Raw genomic sequence first — 25,037 nt, 5'->3', positions numbered from 1 at the left:
TGCCTCTTTTCCTGTAGTCAGCAATGACTTCTTTTAGAGTTGCCAAAGAATTACCTTTGTTTTTAACTAACTTAGAGCCGTCATTTCTATTTATGCTAAGTTTGTATGTTCATTTTATGACACTTAGTAGAAGTAGAAGGTAATTGTTAATATAAATATATATAATATTTTTGAAATAAATAAAAATATACCCTGCAAAACATAAATATAAATGGTCATTTACTATTAAAAGAAAAAAAGAAACTGTTAGAGAAATCATTAAATTTCCAATTTTTAAGACGTTTACCAATATCCCACTACAGGAAAACTGCCAGATAAAGTTCTCCTAAGTTAGATTCTCCCTTCCTGGTACTCCTTTGGCTCTTCTAAATTTATGTTTTTCTAGTGCTTGAATATATGATCTGTTATTGTATAACAACATGACAAAAGAAGCATCAATAAAACACCTGATACTCACACCTTAAAAAGAGAGGGGGGTGTGGGCAGATGCAGTGTTTACGCTGATTCATTAAAGTTTGGTGGAAAAATAATCCATAAATAGTATATACTGCTTGACATTGAGAAAAGGAACTTCACAGCAGACTTTTACATTCTCTTTGGTAATGAACTTTATTTTTGCACATTTCGACACAACCTTCAGTCGATTAATTATTGTATGAAAAATGCTTCCCTGAGATACATAGGTAAGATGAAGAAATGAGTACTAAGTTCATTACATCATACTTTACAAACCTCATGAGTTAAACTATGATTTGCCAAGGATTTTATTTAAAGTGTGTTTTTGTATGAGGTGACCATTCAAGTAGTTGTTTCTTAATGCCAACTGTCAAACACTCACCAGGTTGACTGGTTCCTCTCTGCTTTGTCTGGCCCAAGATGTTAGCAGATGGAAAATAAGTGACAGGAGTTTATGGACATAGAGATCCCACTCAGATCTGGGTGACAAGGACATAGTGACTATCAATACTCTCCATTTTCCAAAGGCCAATAATAAAGAAACCAAAAAAAAGGTGAGACAGTACAGGGTGAGATGGGATGTTTAGGGACATTGGGAAGAGGAATCATATCTCCTTTGCCACTCTGCTATAGCCAGAGGGGTTGGGGTCTGAGAATGAGCCACTTCCTGTGCAAAACTGAGATTAAGTTCCCTCATACCCGTCCCTTGTTTCCCCAGTGTGAAGGATGCATTTGATGGACTAACATTAGTCATTTTATATTCAGTTCAGAAAATTGGCATTCTGAATAGCAACTCCCAGTTGATTTTAAGGATTATAAACTAATGCCGACAAGTTTTATAATTCTAAAGCATTTTACATGTATTTTTTAATTATGTAAACTACGTATTACTTAACATTGAAATCATGGCATGGTATTTAAATAATGAAATATGGAAGGTTGTCATGTGCTTTTAGTATTTAAAATAGATTACCTGGTTTTATGATACTTCAGGATAAAAGTATCAATGCCACTTACAATGATTTCACACACCTAAATGTGAATAAAAATGAAATGGCTGGAGATAATTGTTAACTCTTTTTTTTCTTTTCTTTTTTTTTTTAATATGCAACCCACTATGCCAAATATGACACCAACATTTCACAACTCAAAAAGCACATTAGACCTTTCAGGACAAGATGATGTACTTCCAAATTCACAGGCAGTAATCATTTTAAAAGTCAGCTCTGCAGCCACCTCATGTAGGCTTACATCATTCTGATTTCCTGCAGTCTAAACACTGTCATTGCAGGGCTGTTCGGAACATAGCCTGAGGTACCAAAGTGAAGAAAGACATTTGCTAGGCCTCTGCTATGTTTGGAGAGAATGAGGTTAACATTTTTCCTCAGCAGTGAGGATCTGCAGGCCAGTGTCATTGATACAGAGACTGCCAGGGAGAGGGAAGCAGTGCTGAGAAATACTTTCCCCTCTTCCCTCTGTGAACAATGTGAGGAATATGTCTAAAAGGGTAAGACAATTTAGCTTGGAAACAGGGTATAAGATTAAATTTCTTACTCTTTTTCTCCCCTTTGCAGATTAAAACCCATATACTACCTCCAAGGCAACAACTTGTCTTTGAGATTCAATTCTTTATTTTCTCTGGGGAAATACAAACACTAACTTGATCTTTATTTAGCAGTAATCTCTAAAATGTAGCACATCTACACAATTACAATGCCGCTTTCTAAGGTTCCCTCAGCACCTACAGAGAACACTATAAATGCTGATATTGAATGCCTCAGGTTAGTATCATATCCCTTTATTTGCTCACTCAGTAGCTCATTCAGTTCAGTCAATCTTTTCAGAATTTTCATTCAGCAAGAATCAACTACCTGTCAAAAATGTAGGTATCTAATAAAACCATATAGATAATGTATGGTCCATATCTTTTTTTTTTTTTTTTTTTTGAGGATGGCGCTTAGACAGCTGTATTTTTAATAAGCACTCCCAGGTGGCCTGATAAAAATGGTAAGAGATGCACATTTCAAGAAATTGTTTTCTATTGCTTTTTCTCAAGTCTGGGGAAAAACAACTGTTTACCTGGCCCAAAGTTTCCCATTTTTCCCCAGCCTCATTCTCCTTTCAATCTCAATTCATGAAATTTGATGGCCCAACCTAGATTTGCATGTGAAAGAACAACCTACCTGCCAGGCATCTCCAGGGACCACAGTCCAAACTTTGAAATACCTAAAGAACCTGTATTTGAATCTCAACCGAAATACTTCTCTCGCTATTCCAAGGATTAAAGTATCCCTACACATATGTAATTCCAAATCTCTCTTTTCTGAGTGAGACATTTTGTAACTGCTATTTTTAAAATGTGGACTTCATTTTCTTTTCTTTCTTTCTTTTTTCTCAGAAAGACCTCCGTAATTCTTGTTTCTGAGTCAGGATAAAATGAAAGAAGGGTAATGTATGTACAATGTGTAATTAGGCGATGATAATTAAGCACTTTAAATTGATCAGATGAAAGCACCTTATGTGTACTTCCAACCTCAGCCAAGGGTGTGGCTTCAGGCTAACGTCAGCGGTGATGGGGTTGCCTTCCCAGACTCAAAGTGCTTTTTTGCCATGAATCCTTGGGATCTTGCATTTCAGATTTCATTTCTGGCTTCAAGCCAGTACAGGAACAAAGCATCTTCCCATCCCTTAATCAAAACTCATAATGCCGTGACTCTTCTCTGGGCCTCCCTAGAGTGTTTTAGACTCCAGTGGAGGCCTTGGGTTCAGGGATACATGTGAAATGGACCATGAGTTAAAAACAGAGGAGATGCTTTTAACTCATAGTTTGATTACTGTGTGACTTGCAACAAGTCACTTCGCCTTTTCCAGCTTTGATCCCAGGAGCTGTTGTGAGACTTGATGAGGTAATATTTTAAACACATGCAAAATATTTAGCACTTGATAGATAATCAATGAATGCCAGTTATTATTATTACCTACCAGTATATTTGCCAAACCCAGACAATAAGCCAGTACAACTACTATGGTAAAAGATCTGGGCTTCCAAACAGCAAGTGAGATCTGAAGACATCATAGTTCTAGTATTTGTTCATAAAGGCCTTGTATGATTTAATCCTTGAAGTATTTTTGTTCTGTGGAAAAAGTAAAAAAGGAAGAAGGAAGGTGGTTTAGAGAGCTAGCAGTGTGCTGCTCAGCTGAGCTAGACTGGGAGCAAAAGCCAGCATTAGAGAGATTTCTTGGATGGTCCATATCTTTTAAGAGTTTAGTTCAGGGAAAAGGTAAACATGTGAACAAATAATTGTTTTATGACTCACAAAGTGGAATGTTTGGAGTGTGAAAAAAACAGAGTCTGGGGCACAGATTTATAAATCCTTGAATTCTATCCTTCATAGGCCACTTATTTTACATAAATGTGTGTATACAATTTTTATATTATGTATATATATATACACATATATATAAATATGACAAGGTCAAAAAAATAGTTTCTACTTGAGCTTTTTTGACTAATATCTTTTTTGACTAAAATCTCAAGATAGATTCAGGGTGATGGACATTGGACCATACACAGACCATCTCTCTGTGAGATTAGTGTTTACATTAGGGTGAAGAAAGAAAACAGGCTTTTGGCTTTTTTTTTTTTTTAGAAACATGCAATTGGACTTTAGCCTTTTATATTTCAACACAATGATAGAGAGAAAAATTCTACCCAGAAAGAACATACCATGCGGAAATAAAATGCAAAGCTAAGAGAGCCAAGGAGCTTTGCCTCTTGGCTTGCGTAGTGCTAGTCTTCAGTTGCTTCCCTGGACCATAGGACAGAAGGATGGAGAACCAGCCCGTCTTGTGTACTTCTTGGGCTTCATAGAAGGAAGGGTTTAGGTGACAGAGAGACAGGAGAGCAAGAGGCAGGGGGAGGGGGAGGTGTTGCTGAAAGGCTGTGCCCATTTCTCCAGCCTTCTAGGAAAAACAAACAAACAAAAAGTCATTTAAGAGACCATTTGAATGTCTAACCCTGGCACTTGCATAATTCAGAGTATTACTCCTGCCTACTTTGGAGTAGAAGGAGGTAGGAATGGGATAGGGGAGAGAGATAATCTCCCCCTAAAAGCCTACAAGTTATAACAGCCATCTTTAAATTGCTGTGATGGTTTGGAGCAGAAAGGGATTATAAATTAACTTTGTGTGTGGGGATCAAGAAAGAAAGAATATTTCATGATCTGCATCCCTAATACTTCCAAATATATACTGAAACACTTCTCATCATCTCAACAACCGGATTCTGTTAAATAAAAAATCCCTGTGAATTTACTTACTAGTTTACTTGTACTGTAGTGTATTATAACTTTTGCACTACTTTAAAATACGCCAGTTTTGAAAAGAGGTTTACAAAATAACTAAAGCCACAGCAATTTGATCTGGAAAGCAGAATAGTGTTATTTAGTTAGAATGTGTTCTTTTCCTTGGATCAATTTTAATTTATTTGCATCTTAATTAAAATCTCCCTACTATTGCTTAAAAATAGTCGTGTATACTGCTATATAGAGCCCTAATAGCTGCACAGAACTGCTTTGGCAATATGTGTATGCTATGATGGGACCACCAGATATATTTGCTTTTGTTCTGCCTTCTGATCCTGCCACCTGGACACTTCTGTATATAAAGATGAAATTGGCATAGACAGAGGCTAGAGTTGGAATCAGAAAATCTCAGTTCCAGCCTAACCTCTGTCCTTCTAGGTTTGGAAATTGGATAAGTCATGTAATTTTTCTGGGCTTGGTTCTCCTTCACAAACTTGTGATCATCAAATCAAAGAAAAGAAGATGTTGTTTTATATCCTCATAAGTTAGTAATATTACTAGTAGAAAAGAATTCAGAATATTGACCCTTTCTTTCCAAATTTCTGAACTATAAGAAATTAGGAAGTATTAAGAAGATATGTGAAAGATGGTATTAAGCAAAAGTATTTGAAAATAGATGATATTTTATATATATTAGTTTTAAGTCTGTCTTAACCTATTCATTTAATGTCTGTTTTCATTTTTCCCATTTACTAAATAACTATAGTCTTGTATTCTAGTTCTAAGTAATGAAAAAGAAGAAAAACAGAAGAAAATTCACAGTGATTACAATTTGTTACAAATTATAATGACACAGTTTCACATACTGTGGCACTCATCTTGATTGTATTCTGACTTACAATTTTTATTGCATTTTGCTCACATACCTTTAATTTAAAAGTTATTTTTAAGAGAAGAAAGATGTTTAACTGGGAACACTGCATAAAAATTGGGCAAAAGTTGACAAACCAGAAATAATTATAGAACTATAATTCTGTACTGATAAATTTATGATGATTTTCAGCAAAAAAAAAAAATTAAAATAAGATTTTAAATTTATTTTTATGCAGCTGAAGCATATTCTGGGCCCAAATGTATAACTTTGAATATTAAAAGTGTAATGTTGCTATACCATCCATAATTTTTAAAATAAAACAGACATCTTATTTTATTAGCACTTATAAACCAAATAATGGACTTCCAGACTATGTTTCCACATGTTAGGAGCTTGGAAGTCACCAACCCATTCTAATGACAAGTAAAAAGCTAAACAAAATGAAACGCCAACAACTCTTCTTGAATCCATAAGAGAAGGGAGGACACAGGGCAAACCACTGTCCCCATGATTTAATAGATACAGGTGAATACAGAGAATCATGGCTTACTGGAGATGGATGTAAACTTCCACAAAATCCAGTGCTGGTATAGGGAAACCTGGACTGTAACTGCTGAACTTCTGGAGGCTCAGGGTGGACAACAGTGAGAGCTGAAAACTCCATGATGATCTATTCATAGAGAGGCTCCTACAATTTGGGGGATTTACTGCCAGGTTCTCATAGTAAATACAATAGAAAAATCTCCTGATGCTTCCAACAGAAGAGGGGGAAAAGGAACTTTTTTGTAATATGCCAGAATACTTTGTTCTTAACAAAGAGAAACTAATTAACCAAAGCCTAACCTGCTGGAGTATATCAGAGCATAGCAGGCATGGGGGAAGGGAAATACCCAACTCTCAGCCCACTCTAGCCTTACATGTGTAGTCTACTTTAGCATTCAGTCTCGACTAAGGGAGAAAGAAAAAAACTGAGGCACTTGTGAAGTACAGTCCAAAGGCATAGACTCAGTAAGAGACAGACCTAATCAAAGGACAGTAGAATGATTCCCCCTCCCCCCACCTTATCACCACTTTACTAAAGGCCTATTTAAGCAGTTTCTTTTACCCAGGACATGATGTCCTGCTACGAAGAAAAATTACAAAGCTTACTAAAAGGCCTGAAATGTAGTTTGAAGAGACAGAGCAAGCACAGATGATCATTCCAATTAACACTCACATACAGAAGATTGATGTGCACATCACACCAGTGCATGCATGTTGCTTGAGCTAATCATACCCTGATATCCTTGACTAAAGGATAACTAACACCTCTCTGACTAAAGCACGTAGATCTCAGTTCAACTAGTTTTCCTTAACTAGTTATAATACATATAAAACATCATAGGTATTTAGTCACTGTACTGAGTTGCTTGGGCTGCTTATAGCAATGTATGATTCCTCTTCCCAATGTCCCTAAACTCGAAGTCTGAGATCAACGTGTTGGCAGGGTTGGTCTCTTCTGAGGACCATATGGCAAAATCTGTTCCATCCTTCTCTCCTAGCTTCTGTGATTTGCTGGCAATCTTTGTGAATTCTGGCTTGTTGATGGCATTATTACTGTGTCTTCACATAGTCTTCTTCCTATATGTGTCTCTTTTCTTCATATGTCTTTCTTTTTATAAGGATACCAGTTGTATTGATTTAGGGACACACCCTACTCCAGTGTGACCTCATCTTAACCAATTACATCTTCAGTGACCATATTTACAAATAAGATCTTAATGCAAGGTACTTGGGACTAGGATTTCAACTCATAACCATCATCCTTACTATAAACTTGTCATTCAACATCTATTAAAATTAGCAGAAGGTGCCTCAAGCCTAAATTAATAATAATATTTAAGAGATTACTTTTGCCTTACTTTCACTGAGTGCATATATACATGTTTTATACATAAATACAAAACAATATATAAAAGTATCATTTGAGTATGTTTCTCTTCCTGGCCTTAGTAAAACTGCTACTGTGCCCTTTCAGCATCATTTCATTTTCTAGAGGAAACAGCTCTCATCATGCAAATAAACAATAAAAATTAAATAAATTTAAATGGGAATATCTACTCTAGTAAATCTCCAATTTAGTCTCTACTAATAGACATACATGTAATTCTCAGATTTTAATGACATATATAGTTTTTATATTAATACCTAAGATTTATTTGCTATGTAATTATAATAAATAAATCTATCATTTTTCTCATAGAAGAGCTCATTAATCAGCACTCACCCTACGGCTTTCCAGATATATTTATTCTGGAGCTCTTAAATACCTTAGTCATGAGGATTAGAACATCCTAAGCTATAATTTTTTTCCTGTGCTCAGAAAATCACTTGATGACTTGTCCTTCAGGACATATTTATTACCAATGAAGAATATACCCAAATACCAACTCCTAGTTTTCTATAATACCAAAGTAAATTATTAACCAATAAAATTAAGACAAATGTTTAATCTTCCCATGACAGAATTAAATTGTGATGGTTATTTCATTCACAGGTGCAGAGATACAAATATAAATGAAGTTAGAATGTGAATTTTTAAACTTTAAAATTGGTTTTCCATATTAAAAGAGTCTAAATGTCCTACAGAATTCAGTTCAAGGTTCATCTGTTTACTCACTCTATTGCCTGAGGGAGTGTGGAAGGAGAAAATTTATTTGAGAAGAAAATTAGATAATCACTGAGGGGAGGTGATTGAATGTTGACAAAGTGTCAGCAAGTTGTTTCTTTAATTTATGGTTTTAATCATAGAAAGTTGGTGAGAGCTGGGAAATGTGCACATACTTTAACCAATATGCCAAGTTTCAAAGGTCTAAAATTAAACTTTGCTCAACTGAAACATTAATACTATATTCAAAGTTTTAGTCCTTTTTTCATTCATTTATGCTTTTATTCATTCATATGTTAAATAATTATTGAACATTTGTTACGTACAATGTTTGGAGATCTGATTGCCGCATAGGTTAATGATACAGTGAGTATACGTAACAGGAGATTTGTTCTGAAGGATTTCAGAAAGAAAGGCTTTCCAGGCAAAACTATATCTCTGCTAAGTCTAAAGGGATGATTAGGAATTAGCCAGGTAAAGTCAGCTGGGATAGGGGAGAAAACATTGGATGAAATAGGAACTAGATGTTTAAGGCAGAACAAGTAACACATAAAAAGACCTAGAGCGAGAATATGGCACATTCTGATCTGCGCCGGCGGGCGTGTGGGATGGGAAGTAGAACATGATGCAGTTGGGTATATGTAGCATTTCAGCCATGTAAAGGAAAATTAAAATGTACGATGACTGAAATGGGAAGCCATTGAGGAGTTGTTACTTGTGAAAAGTGTAAGCAGATTAGAATTTTACAAAGATCTCTCCAGCTCTTGAGTGGAGAATGTATTGAATGGAAAAAACCCCAAAGGCCAGAAGACTACAAGGTTGTTCCTATAAAATATGAGTTGCTTTGTGCCTGGCAACTAGGCTATGAATAATAAAGACAGAGGAAGTAATAGTTGTAAAAATACATGTTGGGTATTGAATTTTTGTGCTGCTGATGTGAATAAGAAAATATAATTAAAATCAAGAAATACCAAATATCAGCTTTGTGGTTTTGAAAAAAAGTGATAATTCTATCCAAACCAAGAATGACAAAAAATACTAATCAATAGGTCATTGCAACCTGTAGTTTCAGGAGAAGTGTTTTTGCTCATCTATAGTCCTTTTCCTCAGCCTGTTGGGGTTGCTATAACAAAGTACCACAGACTGGGTGGCTTATAAGCAACATAAATAAGCAAATTTATTTCTCACAGTTCTGGAAGCTGGAAATTCCAAGATCAAGATATTAGCAGACTCGGTGAGGGCTTGCTCTCTTGTTCATAGAAGGCACCTTCTAACTGTAACTGCACATGGCCCTCTTTTTAAGGGCATAGTAATCACCTCCCAAGGGCCCCATCTCTTAATACCATCTCCTTCGGGGGTTAGTGTTTCAACATATGAATTTTGGGAGGACACAAATATTCAGACCAGAGCACTCTTTCCTAAAAAGTGCCATGATTTAAAAAATTATATACATATGAAATTGATATTGGGTTCAACATCACTTTGCTGTTCACCTGAAACTAACACACAGCATTGTAAATTAACTGTAATTTTAAAAAATGATTAAAAAAAGTCACTGTTTCCCTAAGTATTATGTCTATATATAGTGTAACTACAGTTATATATATTAATATGTCTATCTTGACTGATATTTACGAAACCACTTGAGTTTTCTAATATGTACCCTTTGTTTGATATACCTTTCCCCATATTTTTGCTTTCAATCTCTTTGCACTTTGAATCTATTTGATGTCTTTTATAAACACTATGTATTTGGCTCTTGCTTTTTTATCTAGTGTGATGATTTCTGCCTTTTGAGTGGGATGCTTAGAACTTTCACATTTAAGGTAATTATTTATATGGCTGCATTTGCATTTGCCATTTTACTCTGTTTTCTATATGTTTTCTTCTCTGTTTTGTTTCTTTGTTTCTTCTTTACTGCCTTCATTTATGTTACATAATTATTTTAGTGCTCATTTTAAATTGCTCTGTTGATGCTTTGTACTACATTTTTTAGTTATTTTTTGGTGGTTTCTCAACAGATCGAAATACGCATTTTAACTTATCTTCACTGTGCACACACACAGCCTCAGCCAGGAATATGCTTATTCTAACAAAGATAGCATCCTCAGGCTAGTAGAGTCATTGATGTTCCCTGATCATTTGCCATGGATATTGCCACTTCCAGAAACAAAGCCACTGGGTGTGGGTATCATTTCCTAATCTAAATTGAGTGAGTCCTTCATTGACTGTGGCAGTGAAGCTTGCCTGCCCTGTCCTGGCAGAACCTGTGTCTGACTGAGCTGAAGGTGGATGGGACTTGGGAGGAATAAATCCAACAAGAATGTCACAGACTACCACTGTTCTTATCTGCATTTAAGCAATTTTCAAGAATAAATATTCCTCATATTCTTTGTAAGCCTTTGGTTGGTATTCAGAGTAACGAAAGGGTTGCTTTTGTAAATTTTTTTCATCTGTATTATTATTATTATTTTTGGAAAGGGATTATTGACCACCTCACTTAGATGTAGTGGAAAATCCCTTACCAGTACTTTTGGATCATAACTTAAAAGACCTTGAATAATTCAGAATACTGAGGTTGTGCTATGCTAAGTGTTAAGGGACAGATATCGCTTTCCCAGGGGTGGAATATACAGGACAGCTCAATGAGGTAGTCACCTTTTTTGTTTACAGCAGCTTAGAAAGTAAACATTATGTCTGCCTTTGGATGAATCAGGTTTTAAGAATATTCCAAAGTACAGTGACCTATTCTTTCAGTCATGGTACCATCACTATGTCAGTATTAATGTCTAGAAATGTTTAACCTGGACAAAAATTTGGATGTTGGTTTCTGACACTTAACTTACTTGATGAATGGCCCATGTGATACTGGATGATAGCTGAAAACAAAAACAAAAACAAACACCGCTTCATTTCCTCACCCACTTAGGTTCAAGCGACCATTAGTTTGATTCTGGGAAGGTAATAAAGATGCAAGTTAGGGAGGAGAAATAGAGTTTGAACCTGAGTAGATATCAATCTACTTATGCAGCCTGTCTTTATCAACATTTAAAAAAATAGATACATTTACAGATAGGGGGTAAATGTATTGACAAGGACAACATGTTCAGTTAGTCCTGAAAGTAAAGATGAATATTTTCTGGGTAAATAGATTTAATTCATACATGTATGTAATAATTACCTACTGATGCCTGATTTATCAGGCATTGTGTAAATGTTAAAAGGTCTGAAAAAGAATAGGAAATAGTCCCAGCCTTCATGGGCTTTGCAGAAAATAAAGGACCATGTAAATCTGTTATTGCAATTATTTTGTGGATGAAGCTGTAATGGAGATCTATCAGAGTCTGACTAGATAATACAAGAAGAGGGTGATCAACTATACTTGGGTCAGAAGCAGCTGGTCAGCAAGGAGTCACAAAATTATATGCTGTTAAAGGATTTGCTGTGCTCATATGGAACAAGGAAGTAAAATTTTCTTCACACAGCCAAATCTCAGACAGCATGACCACCATCCACAATGTGTATATTCATGTCTATTGTATATTTCATAAATAAATTCATTTATGGCTCAGTTACTTTCAGTTTCCTGAGTACTGACAGATTATCTTTCCATTGCTTAGATTTTCCAGTTTGAAAATAATTTTGTTACCAGAAATGCTACTACTTATGTATTAGCTTCTGAGGAAGTGTTTTGCTTTATTCCTCTAGCAGTACCTATTGATTGCAGATGCACAAACTATCTTTGCACTGACTTCCTTTCATCTTTCAATTCAATTTATTTTATTTCTGGAAAGGAAATGACTCTTTTCCCCAATTTGATTCTTTAGTTCAGCTTCTAATGCATTCCCATACATCAGAATCACTCACAGTGATGTAGCTTAACATTCAATCAAGCATTCAGAAATGAGACAACCCATTTACAAGCCAAGTATCAACAAATTTCAAGGCCACTTTATGACAATCAAAACCATTTGAAAAATATCAAAAATATTTATATTATTTTGACATGTTATGTCTAATGTTGAATAGTCCCTAACACTTTCAAAATGTGATCTTTGGTATTCCATTCACTCAATATTGTTTTCTTTACATTTTCATTTATTTCTTTAATATAGTCTGTTACACCATCCAAAGAGATGAAATTTTGCCATTGCTGGTTACCAAAAGTGATGCAGATCATTTTACTTTAAGCATACTATTAGGAGATGCAAAACATCTTACAACTTTTTAGCTAATTTTCTTTTAAAAGTTCTTGTACATTTCACACTTCATGCAGCTGTGTACATCTAGAGAATTTTCTGTGCTCTATTTGATATCGAATAATCATGATCAGAAAAACTGGCTTGACCCAGCAAAATTAGAGATGTTGTTAATGTTTCAAAGGAAGTCAGACATAGTAAGATTGGAATATTTACACCTCCAATAGAAATTACACTTAACACTATGATACAAACTAAGCTTCAGGTGGTAATATAGACCATTCAAGTGCAAACAATCACCGAAAAAAATAAGGTGACATTTAATAGGTGAACATGACTCAATGAGCTGTGAAAATCAATTAACTGAAAATAGCCTGTTCCAAAGAAATGAAAGAGATACAAATGAATCATACTTTAACCTTTAACCTGTGTTTGTCCTGAATTGTACATGCTAGACAGTACTCAAAAATTTTCAAGCCTTTTCCCTAAAGGCCATTTCTTGAGAGCTAAGTGTGCATGGTCACCAGAATATAAGGAAGGAATGGACAATGGGCTGGCAAAATAACAGTGCCTGCCATTGCATCCTTCATGTTAAAGGAAAACAAACAAACTTGCTTTTAATACATTTTTGTAGTGATAAAAAGCAACTGATATTTAGTAACACTACAAAGTGGTAATGTTAATCTCATAAAATATAAGGGGTAATGTGACCTGACAGGAAGAGAGTGGAGACAGAAACATGGCTATATTCTAGTCCTTAATAGATGTCTGACCTGGTAAACTGAGGCATGGCTTTCACATTTATAAAATTTATATAATGGGGAAAGGAAGAGGGTGTGTGTGACTATTAGAAGGTATGCACAGACATGTAATGAGAAAATGTAGAGACTATTTTTCTAATAAAACACTTGAGAATTTTGAACAGATGGAAAAACGTGATTTCTTGAAAGAGCTGCCATGGAACTAGAGACTCAAGTGAATGTTCTCTTTACAGTGAATTATGGAAGAAGGTGCTCTGCAATCTCTAGTATGAATAATCCAGGGACTTCTCAGGAAGGAATAGAGGAATTTACAGGCTTAGCTGAAGGAGATACTGATGTTATGGATGAAAATGGCTTCCAACAAGAACCAGCGCTGGTGTTAACAGCAAATCCAAGCTAACTTAGGGACCTGCTACAGCAGGAGTAACAAACAACTGATGCAACTGCTAGGATTGCTTGATTGAAATAGTAGGAGTCCCAGTTGTGGGGCTGAAGGTAAGCCTCACTACTCCCTTTAAATATTCAGAGCATATTACCCTAAGAATTAATCAGCACAAATTGCATTCTTATTTGGGGATTGGGTAGAAAAGATAGTTTATATTTCATTGTTATCCTCAACGAAAAGAGAAAATTACAACTGCTTAGCAGGTGGGATAAGAAACCCAAAAGCATCTATGGAGGGCTTAGATTATCCAAATAGATCATAATATCTATTTCAAATTGCTGGACAGAGCATGTGTCCTGAGGAAAGGGACTGACATATATATGAATAAATAGCTTGTTATTATCATCATAGCTAGTTTGTATAATTATACATGGTAATATTGAAATATTTTTGGTGATTTAGTTCACCTTCACATGGACTCTGTAAGATTTTATTGTCTTATAAAAATGTGTGCAAAAGTGATGTTTTTAGCAATACCAAGAGTGTTCTTAGCAGGAAGTGGGTAAATTTAAAATTTTCAACTAAGAAATCTAAATACTTTAAATCATTTTCATAATGCTGCTTTGATGAAATGGAAGTTAGAGGCACAAATATTAATTACACATATATATATGAAACATATATATGTAAACATAATTAAGAACATTTTCAGGGATAATTTTTTTTGCCCTTTTGACATGAGTTTAGGGTAAGCTAGCACTAAGAATGCCAAGACATTTGCTTTATAAAAAACCATTATTCTTTATTTTGACTTGAAGAAATTTAAGTTTGCAAATATATTACAAATTGCAAACGCCCATCTGGTTTCAAGCAATATGTTCTTAAGGAGGATCTGATAATTGTTCAATGCTATCATTTCCATTATTTAGAGTTTCAGTAAGCAGACATAGCTCAAAGCCACTCTCTTTCTAAACTTCTGCTGCCTGAAAAGTTCTAGTTAGACATCAAAAATAAGATACTGTATTGCTAGGAAGAAATACAATCTCACACTGTGATTGTCAAGAGAACATTCACTTTGTTTGAAATGCTTCTCCCTTTCCAATGCACAGAATACTGCCTAAGGGACTTTCACATACTTTTGTCAGGTGAATTTTAGATGCAGTTATTGTAAAATTTAATAATGCAGAGTGCTTATGAGTAGATGTATAATTTACATTCTGGTAATTCAAGTACTAAAATGTCTAAAAGGGTAAAAAAAAAAACATGAAATTTGGCCCTTTGAGTGCACGATTTGTGGTAATAATGAAAAGTTGGGTCTACTGAGCTTTGTCTAATATGATTCCTTCTTTTTTTTTCTTTCACATTTTAAAGCTCTTTATTGGAATATAATTGTTTTATACTGTTGTGCCAGTTTTTGCTGTACAACAAAGTGAATCATCTGTATTTATACATATATCCCCATATCCCCTCCCTCCCGCGATTCCCACCCACACTCCCAATCCCATCCCTCCAAGTCATCGCCCATCATCAACTTGATATCCCCATTTTAAGCAGCAGTTTCCTACTAGCTATCTGTTTTACATTGGCAGTGTATATATGTCAATACTACTCTCTCACTTCGTCCCAGCTTCCCCTTCGCCCCCCACCCCATGTCCTCAAGTCTGTTCTCTACAACTGTATTTCTATTCTTGCCCTGTCACTGGGTTCATCAGTACCATTTTTTTTAGATTCCATATATATGAGTTAGCATATGGTATTTGTTTTTCTCTTTCTGGCTTACTTCACCCTGTATGACAGACTCTAGATCCATCCACCTCATTACAAATAACTCAATTTCATTCCTTTTTATGGCTGCATAATATTCCACTTTATATATGTGCCACCTCTTCTTTATCTATTCATCAGTTGATGGGCATTTAGGTTGCTTCCATGTCCTGGATATTGTAAATAGTGCTGCAGTGATCATTGTGGTACATGTTTCTTTGTGGATTATGGTTTTCTCAGGGTATATGGCCAGTAGTGGGATTGTTGGGTCATATGGTAGTTCTGGTTTTAGCTTTTTAAGGAACCTCCATACTGTTTTCCATAGTGCCTGTACGAACTTACATTCCCACCAACAGTGTAGGAGGGTTCCCTTTTCTCCACATCCTCTCCAGCATTTATTGTTTCTAGATTTTTTGATGATGGCCATTCTGACCAGTGTGAGGTGATCCCTCATTGTGGCTTTGGCTTCCATTTCTCTAATGATTAGTGATGTTGAGCATCTTTTCATGTGTTTGCTAGCCATCTGCATGTCTTCTTTGGAGAAATGTCTATTTAGGTCTTCTGCCCATTTTTGGATTGGGTTATTTGCCTTTTTGGTATTAAGCTGCATGAGCTGCTTGTTTTAGAGATTAATCCTTTGTCAGTTGCTTCATTGGCAAATATTTTCTTCCATTCTGACAGCTGTCTTCTTGTCCTGTTTATGGTTTCTTTCGCTGTGCAAAAGCTTTTAAGTTTCATTAGGTCCCATTTGTTTATTTTTTATTTTATTTCTATTATTCTAGGAGGTGGGTCAAAAAGGATCTTGCTTTGATGTATGTCATAGAGTGTTCTGCCTATGCTTCTTTCTTTTTAAAGCTATTTCACATACAGTATATCATTAGTATGGCTGTCATTACTAAACATCAATACTGAACAATATTAATGTAAACCAAATGTGCACAGCTGGAATTTGATCCTAAAGAAATATAACAATGCACAAGTATGTTTATATACATATATTTTATATACACACACATATACACACACGAAACTACTAACTCATAGGAAATTACTCATTTGCTCATAGTTTAGGTTAGTTATTTTTTGTGATTGGCTGAATGTGATCTAGTAATCTGTATCATATCTTTAATGGTCTATCAATTCTATTGAGGACCAGTTATTGATACAATTCAGGTATTAAGTCTCTTATTTTTTTCTGTAAAAAATAGTTTTATATGACATGGAATCTTATTACCCCAATATTCATCCACTAAGGCTGCTACTGCTCCTCATCCAATTCCACCTCTTCTTCACCATTATCCTTTATTTTTCTTTATATCCAGTTGAGTTGTTAAGTTTCCAAGGGCTCAAGTCTATGAGCTGGGCATAACTGGGTTAACTGTAAAACCCATTTAGGGTGAAGGTAGCCTTCCTCCCCCATATATGTACGTATGAACCCTAGGCAATTTTGTATAGCTCAGAAGAGTCTCTGGATTTGTCCTGTTTTTGGTCATCAGCGTAAATCCAAACATTACCCCAATGCTCCTTCACTATGAGCTTTAGTGTTCCCTGACTCACCAGCCATTGGTAATAGTTGTGACTGTTCCTATTGAAGTTATGGTTTGCAGTTTCTCTGTCCTCATCTTTGTTTTCAATCTCCAGCCTGATGATTCAGTACTGATTCCCAGTAGCTCCAAGACAATTTTCTTTTACTTTCTTGACTGTAATTGCTTAATTCAGCAAGCACTAATCTTGTCCAGTTTTTCATTTGTTTATGGTGAGTGAGTGTGTCTAATAGCAGATGATATATCATGACCCACAAAAAAACTTTTAAAGTGTAAGTACCTACAATATATTTAGTGGCTGGGGCTCAACTTTCCCAGCTTTATTAGGCAGAGTGTGTAGTTTACTTATAAAATTATGTTAATGATAAGGCTGATTTAGGAAGGAACTGCTATTTACTCATCTAGGATTTTGTTGGGATGGAAATGTAGCAACAGAGTAATATGATAAAGTGTAGTCAACTGGGTAGAGGAAATCTCTACTCTAGGATAAAGGAAATCACAATTCTAGGTAGTGTTATTTTAGGAAGAGTCTAGATGCTTAATAAAATAGATTACTTATTACACCCCAGAAAGGACACCAAAGTTAAAGCTTGATTTTGCATACTGAGGCACATGATAAATTTTTAGATTAGGTTTTTCAAAAGTCCTGCAAAGTGAGCTAGTCAGACGACTATAATTAAGCTGTGGGCATGAAGGTGTTTAACAACTGTGTAGGAACTGGGAAAAGCAGATTGTAGGGTAATGATATGATGAGCTGCTAATAGGTTATTTGAGATTTCCATTTCTTTAACATGAGGTTAGAAGTTTTCTACATCTCTGAAACAGTAGCAGTAGATATTTACCTTTAAGATTCACTAAGTATACTTTCTTGTGATGCCTAGACATTGCTAATCCTTTCCTCCTCCATTTGACATTATCTACGTAATTAGGTTACCTGTGATAATTGAGCCCAGATACATGTGGCCAAGGATATTTTATTGTAAATCCTTTGTAAATCTTAGTTTCAAAATGTGTTCAGTGGAGATTAGTAGTGCACTTATGTACAGGGTTTTTGCAAAATATAAATGAGAATGTGTTTACAGGGCCTGATACATAGTAAGCCCTATTTAAATACTAGCTATGACTAATAGTTTAAATATATGCCACATATGATAAAACTTATTTTGCTAACATGATAAGTTGGCGTGATAGAAAATCAGGATATCTTAATTTTATTAACGTGATTTTTCTATGCCCTCTATGTAGAACTAAATGCACTATTATTACAGGAAAAGCATGATATTAAATAATCACATATCTGACATAAATATATTTATCCACTGGAAACATTACTTCAAGAAAATTTTGTTAATTGATGTTTTTGACTCTTTCCTAGAGTGATATAACGTCAAGTAGGAGCTTTTAAAAGTGAGATAAAATATTATTTCTTGTATACTGAAATAATAGAAGAAAAACTAATTACATTTTATGATAGTTTATTCTCAAAAAAAGACTACTAGAAAAATACTTTTAAAATAATTTTTAATCTTTTTGAAAATCAGAAACTCTTCTAAACTCTCAAAGAACTTGATGTTATAATAACATAGGAGTTATCTATCAGGATAAAGAATCTTTAGCAGGAAAACACTATGCATCTGTACTTGCAATAATATGATAAACTTGTTTATGTTTTATATTGTAAGTAATGTGATGAATTATTTAAATATTAACTTGGATATAAAAATTTATATTGCTAAGTGGAAGAACTATTAAACAAACAAACAAACAAAAAACAAAAAATAAGTTTTTACCCAAAGCAATTAAGGGGTCTTAAATGCTATATATATTAATAAACTATTTCAATAATTAAGGTAGCTCCTTGAGCATCAATAAGGAATACATAGAAGCAAACATAAAATAAAATTTTCTCTAGGTTAATATCAAAATGTTTTCTAAGATTTACTTAACTGAGAAGAAATTAAATTATTCTATGGTAGAGAATGATTAATTAACAGAATGAACAGCAGGAGAACAGAGTTTCTTTCCACTTTTGATCCTACTGAAGATCCAAGCCCAAAAGTTGACAGTGAAAGCTAGCCCATTTTCACTCTGAAGATGGACAGGTGAATAAATATCCAGCTGAGGATTTTTTTCTTTTCTTGAACCGAGCTAATAAAAGCATTAGTTCAACAGTCTTGTATCAGAAAAATTAAAATGAAAATAAGCTCTTCAGTTACCATATTAATATTTATTTTTAAAGTGCACATATCACCTATCAATGAGTTTTATTTTGTTACTAAGAGTCTAAGTTTGATTCAGTTGTCCCAACAAAAACTATAAGTTACTATCTGTTTATTAAGTAATTATACACACACTCACACATAATGCTTTTCAAACTGCTCCAAAAGTAGTTGCATAAACTATGTTTTTTTTCTGTACTAAGCTAATCTAATTGAATTTAAAAAAATATTTAATTAAACAGTAGATAACAGATGAAATATCAAATTCCATCAGCACAAAAAAAAAAAACCCTTGACATTGTAAACTTCCCTTTGTAAAACCCTTATAAAACTAACCAAAGAAAGAGTCACTCAATATCTAGCTGAAGGAAACACATTTATCTATTACTAACAATTTAGTAATATATTCTATTGCATATACTGGATAAAATCCAACCAGATAATATATTTTACAATTTTCCCTAGATTTTTAAAAATTAACTTCATGATAGCTATATATTTTGATTTCAACTGAAACTTATATAAAAATAATAAATATCTGTTGAGCATTTACAATAATTTATATCATCCTTCACAGGACTGGGTTGCTTGGAGAATGTCAAAGACTATGTTAGGGGATGTGGTTTTGAAGAAGCCAAAGTAGCTTCCTTACCTTGTTTTTCATGCTAGTTGCTTCACAAAAAGAGCAAAAGCAGACAAAAAAAATTTTCCAAATTATACTGTGGGACCATGCATTGAAATAGAGGGAATAAAAAATTAACATAATTTAGGTAAGATTGTTAGAGATGAACTATCTGAGGTGTAACATCATTAAACTGAGACCAAAATAGAGTTAAATATGTTACACAGAGAGAAAAAAAAAAAATTCTATCTAGAAGAAAAACTATGTACAGATATATTGGTATGTGAAAAAAACAAAATGGCTGTGAAACTGAAAGTTAGATATTGTGAAGAAGATGTAATTATCAAGTTAGGAAGTGTGAAAACATCTGAGATTTCAACCTGCTTGCAAGCTAAACAAATTAGTCCGCCAGAGTTGTATAGGTACAATGGAAGACACAAGACTCCTGAGTCAGAGACAAAAGACAGTTTTATTACCCATAGTAACAGCAGGAAGCAGAATAAGTGTCAGTTCCTTAAGTCCCATTTCAAACAGAGCACTGTGCTAAGGGTCAAATGTTCCCTGTACACTGAGTGGGGTGTGCTGCAGGAAACGAATATTAGAGTATTAGAAAGGATGTTAGAAAGCTCAACATTGTATAGGGATTGCTGGCAAACTTGTCTATCCCCACACCCTGGAGAGGTAGATTATCTTTAATACTCTGGAATATTCTATTCTAAATCTGTTCTAAGGGAGTGAGATATCTCTGTCTTTACTATTCAAGGCTGTCTGCTATGCATACATTCTTGAAAAGAAAGTAGAGAATAAGTTAGTTATTAATGTCTTTGAAGATGTACAGTAATAAACTGGCACAAAAGAGAAGGAAAATGCTTGGATGGGGACAAATTCTTCAATAATTTGTAGGCCATGGAAATGAGTTAGGATTTTTTCTGGTTGCATTGAGAAGCCATTGAAGGAATTTACATTAAAAAGGGTTAGATATATTCCAATTTATATTGATAGTAACTTCTGCCATTGTTCAGAGAATCAGTTGGAAAGAAGCAACATAGAAGCAAGATTAGTTAAGATGCAGTTGATTCATACACGTTAGCAATAATGGTTAAAAAAAAAAAACTAAAATGGTAGAGCTATATGTCGAACAAAGAAGGTACATTTTAAAAATAAATTTGAGGTGAGAGAGTTGACAAATTGTTCATGGATTGAACACAGAGAGTGGGGAAAGAGTAGAAAAAGTAAGAGAAACAAGAAAAAATATTATATTTGTGCATGAAAAACTGGATGGAGAATGATTCCATTTGATGAGAATACAAAGTGGAACTTTGAAAGCACACTTAAGGGGAAGAGAGTTCTTCTTTAACCATGTAAATACTGATATTTTTGTTATACATCAAAGTGGAGACATACAAATACAATTACATATTTAAATATAGATACCAGAAAGTGTTTTTAATTTGTGAATCATCAGCCATAAGAACATATAAAAGTCCATGAGAGGGCTTCCTAGGTGGTGCAGTGGTTAAGAATCTGCCTGCCAATGTAGGGGACATGGGTTCGATCCCTGCTCCAGGAAGATCCCACATGCCGTGGAGCAACTAAGCCCATGTGCCACAACTATTGAGCCAGCACTTTAGAGCCTGTGAGCCACAACTATTGAGCCCATGTGCTGCAACTACTGAAGCCCATGCACCTACAGCCTATGCTCTGCAACAAGAGAAGCCACGGCAATAAGGAGCCTGTGCACCACAACGAAGAGTAGCCCCCACTCACTGCAACTAAAAGAAAGCCCACGCACAGCAAAAAAGACCCAACACAGCCAATAAAATGAATGAATGAATTAATTAATTAAAAAAAAAGTCCATGAAAAAATGACCTATGGGAAGGGAGGAAGTAGGGTGCAGGGGAGAGAAAAGAGGAGGAGAAAGAACAAGATGGAGTTCTGCAAAATCAAAAATATTCAATATTGTAAAGAAAAAAGTAATGAAGCAGTGAAAAGGAGAAAACGGGAAAAATATTTCCAGCAAAGTCAGGAAATAATAGAGACAAAATAAGCATTGTCTATCTTACAATTATATATCTGCTTAATAATTGCCCCTGAGGGATTAAATAAAATAAGAATAGAGAAGAGAGAAGTATGATTGGTAACTTTAACAAGAGCTGTTGCCCTAATATGACGGTGGCCACTTATTTCTTCTAGGCGTTTACAGATAAAAGAGGACAGAAAAGCCAAGGTAATTCTATAGTACAACAAATTTCCATATAATATGACAGAAAGAGAGATATAGTGCAACCGAAAATATCTATGTAGGCTTTCCATAAAGAGATTTTTGAGTTTTGCCAAATATTTCTTCCTGTAATTGCATGTGCATGTAAATATTTATAATAATGGAATGCACTAGAAAGAACACTTCTAATGATAGGTTTCTCAGGTATGCACTGTATGTTGCTGTCCCTTCTGATGGGCTCTCTAAAAATATCCCCTGATACAATACCTGTGTGATTCACAACAAAGTATAAGCAGCATCTACAAACTTGCTATTTGGGGAAAACATCTTTGTAATATGTCAGATATGACTAAAGTAATAAAAATTTTGAGATCTAGTTAGTGACTCTTACTGATTAGATTTAGTACATAATCCTTTAAAACAATTTTTTAACATGTTAAAAACAGTGTTGTGTTTCAGGTTCTCTTAAACTGTAAGATTTTGCAGAGTAGAAGCATGGCTTTTTATCTTTGTAACGCAAGCAGAGAATACAGTGCCTGTGATATAATAACTACTTGGGTAGTAACTACTTAAAGATAAATAGATGAAAAAAAAATAAATAGATGAATGGGTGAATGGCCAGCTGACAGTGGCATTTTAGATGAATATTAAAAGAGTGGTATGAGTATAAATGGAAAGTATAGAGGTAAAGAGAAAGATAATTTTCCACTTAGAAGGAGCACTTTGAGGAAAGGCTTAGGAGTGGAAGACTACAAAACAAGTTATGGAAAATTATGGTGGCTGGAAGTAAAAGTACATGAGGAAGAGAAAATGTGGTTCCAGTTAAGGCAGGACAAATTGTAGAAACCAAATCAACATCTTTAGGAAGTGGAGTGGACTGATCAGATTTATTTTTAGGCAGATTTAGCAGTAGTTGGAAAACTAATGGTCAGTGACTGGAGATTTAACACTAGAACACATGAATACAGCATGTGTGAAAAAAAGTAGCATGTTTTAGTTTAGCTAGTTTCAAGTTTGAGGTTCAACTGAGGCATTTATGTATTATCCATTAGTAATTCCAAAATGTGAATATGGAACTTGGAGAAGATATTGTGAAGTCAATTGTCATATGTTATTTCCTCCTGTACTGCTGAGTATTCTAGGAATTAGTGCACCTTAAAAACTTAAATAGTAATGTATTTATTTGAAAATCACTTAAACCAACTATTAGGTATCAGTCACTATCATAGGCATTGGAGCTATGTAAATATGAGTGCGGTTAGGAATCTCTTCATAAGGAACTTGAAGACAAATAGTGCTCAAGCTTAAAGACCCACACTTGCACATGTATACACACACACACACATGCACTAAAATAATAGATCGATTTCAAATTTTACACATAGAGGTGAGAATTTTATAGGGTATTTCCATTTAGAGAGCTAATTTAACAATTTTAAATGAAACATGTAAAAGAATAATGAGATAAAACTATTAAAGGAGAAAGAAAATATGAGAATGTAACAAGTAAGATGTCTACTGACTATAGCATTGAAATTTGTAACCTGGGGTTGGCTTTCTCCACTAATTTGTTTTCATATCTTTGGTAGAGTAGAGCCAGTCATCATTACCTCTATCTTCTTCACATAATTTTTAACAGCTTCCGTATGATTTCCAGGGTAAGGTGTGCATGAGAGAGTTTCCCAAGCTGGGAAATTTGGGGGTAGCTTTTTCACATGGAACAGATCAACAAATTGCCACCCATCATTGGCTAATGGTTGGCTCTTCAATAATATTAAGTGATTGAAAGCATATCTGAAGGTCATTTGCAATGTCATGAGCATAACATGGTCCTTTAAGAGGTCAAAGAACACTTGTTTTTTCACATAAACTAATCTTTTAAATGTTCATTTCTGAAAGAGATAAACTCATTATAATTAATGTAACCACACTAGTTGAATTGACTATAAAGAAAAAGAACTTTAACTTATGTCTAATGTTTTGAGTATGGTATTGCAAATTGGTTTTCTGAATTGATAAGGGGGTAATTCAATTAACCTTTTGCACGTAATATGTATTGGTATAAGCAATTTATTTTTGCCATCTGTTTCACTTTACAGGATCAAATTTAGTGATGATACTATTATCAAATGGGAAGGATTTGAATATCCTAGACATCTGCTTAATTTACTTATATTTTTAATATTTAAAATAATTTTCCCATAATCTTAAGTGTGCATAACCTTCGTTAGACACATCATTTAATGACAGCGCAATTTCAGCTTATGTGTTAGAATACATATTTTAAACACCACAAGATAATTCTCCTCTTAAACTCTACTAAATTACTACTCTAGAGATTACCTTGAAAATGATTTTCACTTTTTTTTGGAAGTAACTCTTTAGCTGGAGCATAATAGCCTGTACTGATGGGATGCATGTGTGTGTGTGTGTGTCTGAGAGAGACAGTGTATAGTGGGGAATCAGGACAAAACAGCCCACTAAAAGCTACAAGCTCTTTATAAATATCTTAGTATAAAAAGTTTGGTTTATCGTTATTATTACATTAATGTATAAATGTTTTTTTTATTGGTGAGTTATTTTACTAAAATTCCCATCCATTGATCCAGAGAAAACAAAATAATAAAAGACCATTTTGGGCACAATGCTTGTGACACATACAGTATTTGCCTTATCGCTCTCTCCCATTTTAGGAAAAGCCTGAACTCCCTAGCATTTTACCATCCCAACCTCTGACTTCCCTGTCCCAGCACAGGTTGAATTGCCCCTACTACTGAGACTTTTCCAGAATTTCAAGTGGAGTAGGTATTTGAGGAAATGCAGATTTCCCAGTAATCCTCAAATCTTTCTGTCCATTTCCTCGAGGTCTATATTTAGCACTTCTAATTTCACTAACCATCTCTTCAAATATATTTACCTATGTAGTAACTATTTTTAAAGTCCTTTTTACATGCACAACATGATCACTTTAAGCAGAAAATATCTTCGGATAATAGTTAACTAAATCTCTAAATTCATTAAATAAAATTTTACCAGGTAG

The sequence above is a fragment of the Hippopotamus amphibius genome, chromosome 4 (genome assembly GCF_030028045.1).
Source record: "Hippopotamus amphibius kiboko isolate mHipAmp2 chromosome 4, mHipAmp2.hap2, whole genome shotgun sequence".
NCBI lineage: Eukaryota > Metazoa > Chordata > Mammalia > Artiodactyla > Hippopotamidae > Hippopotamus > Hippopotamus amphibius.
This window is presented reverse-complemented; position numbering follows the sequence as displayed.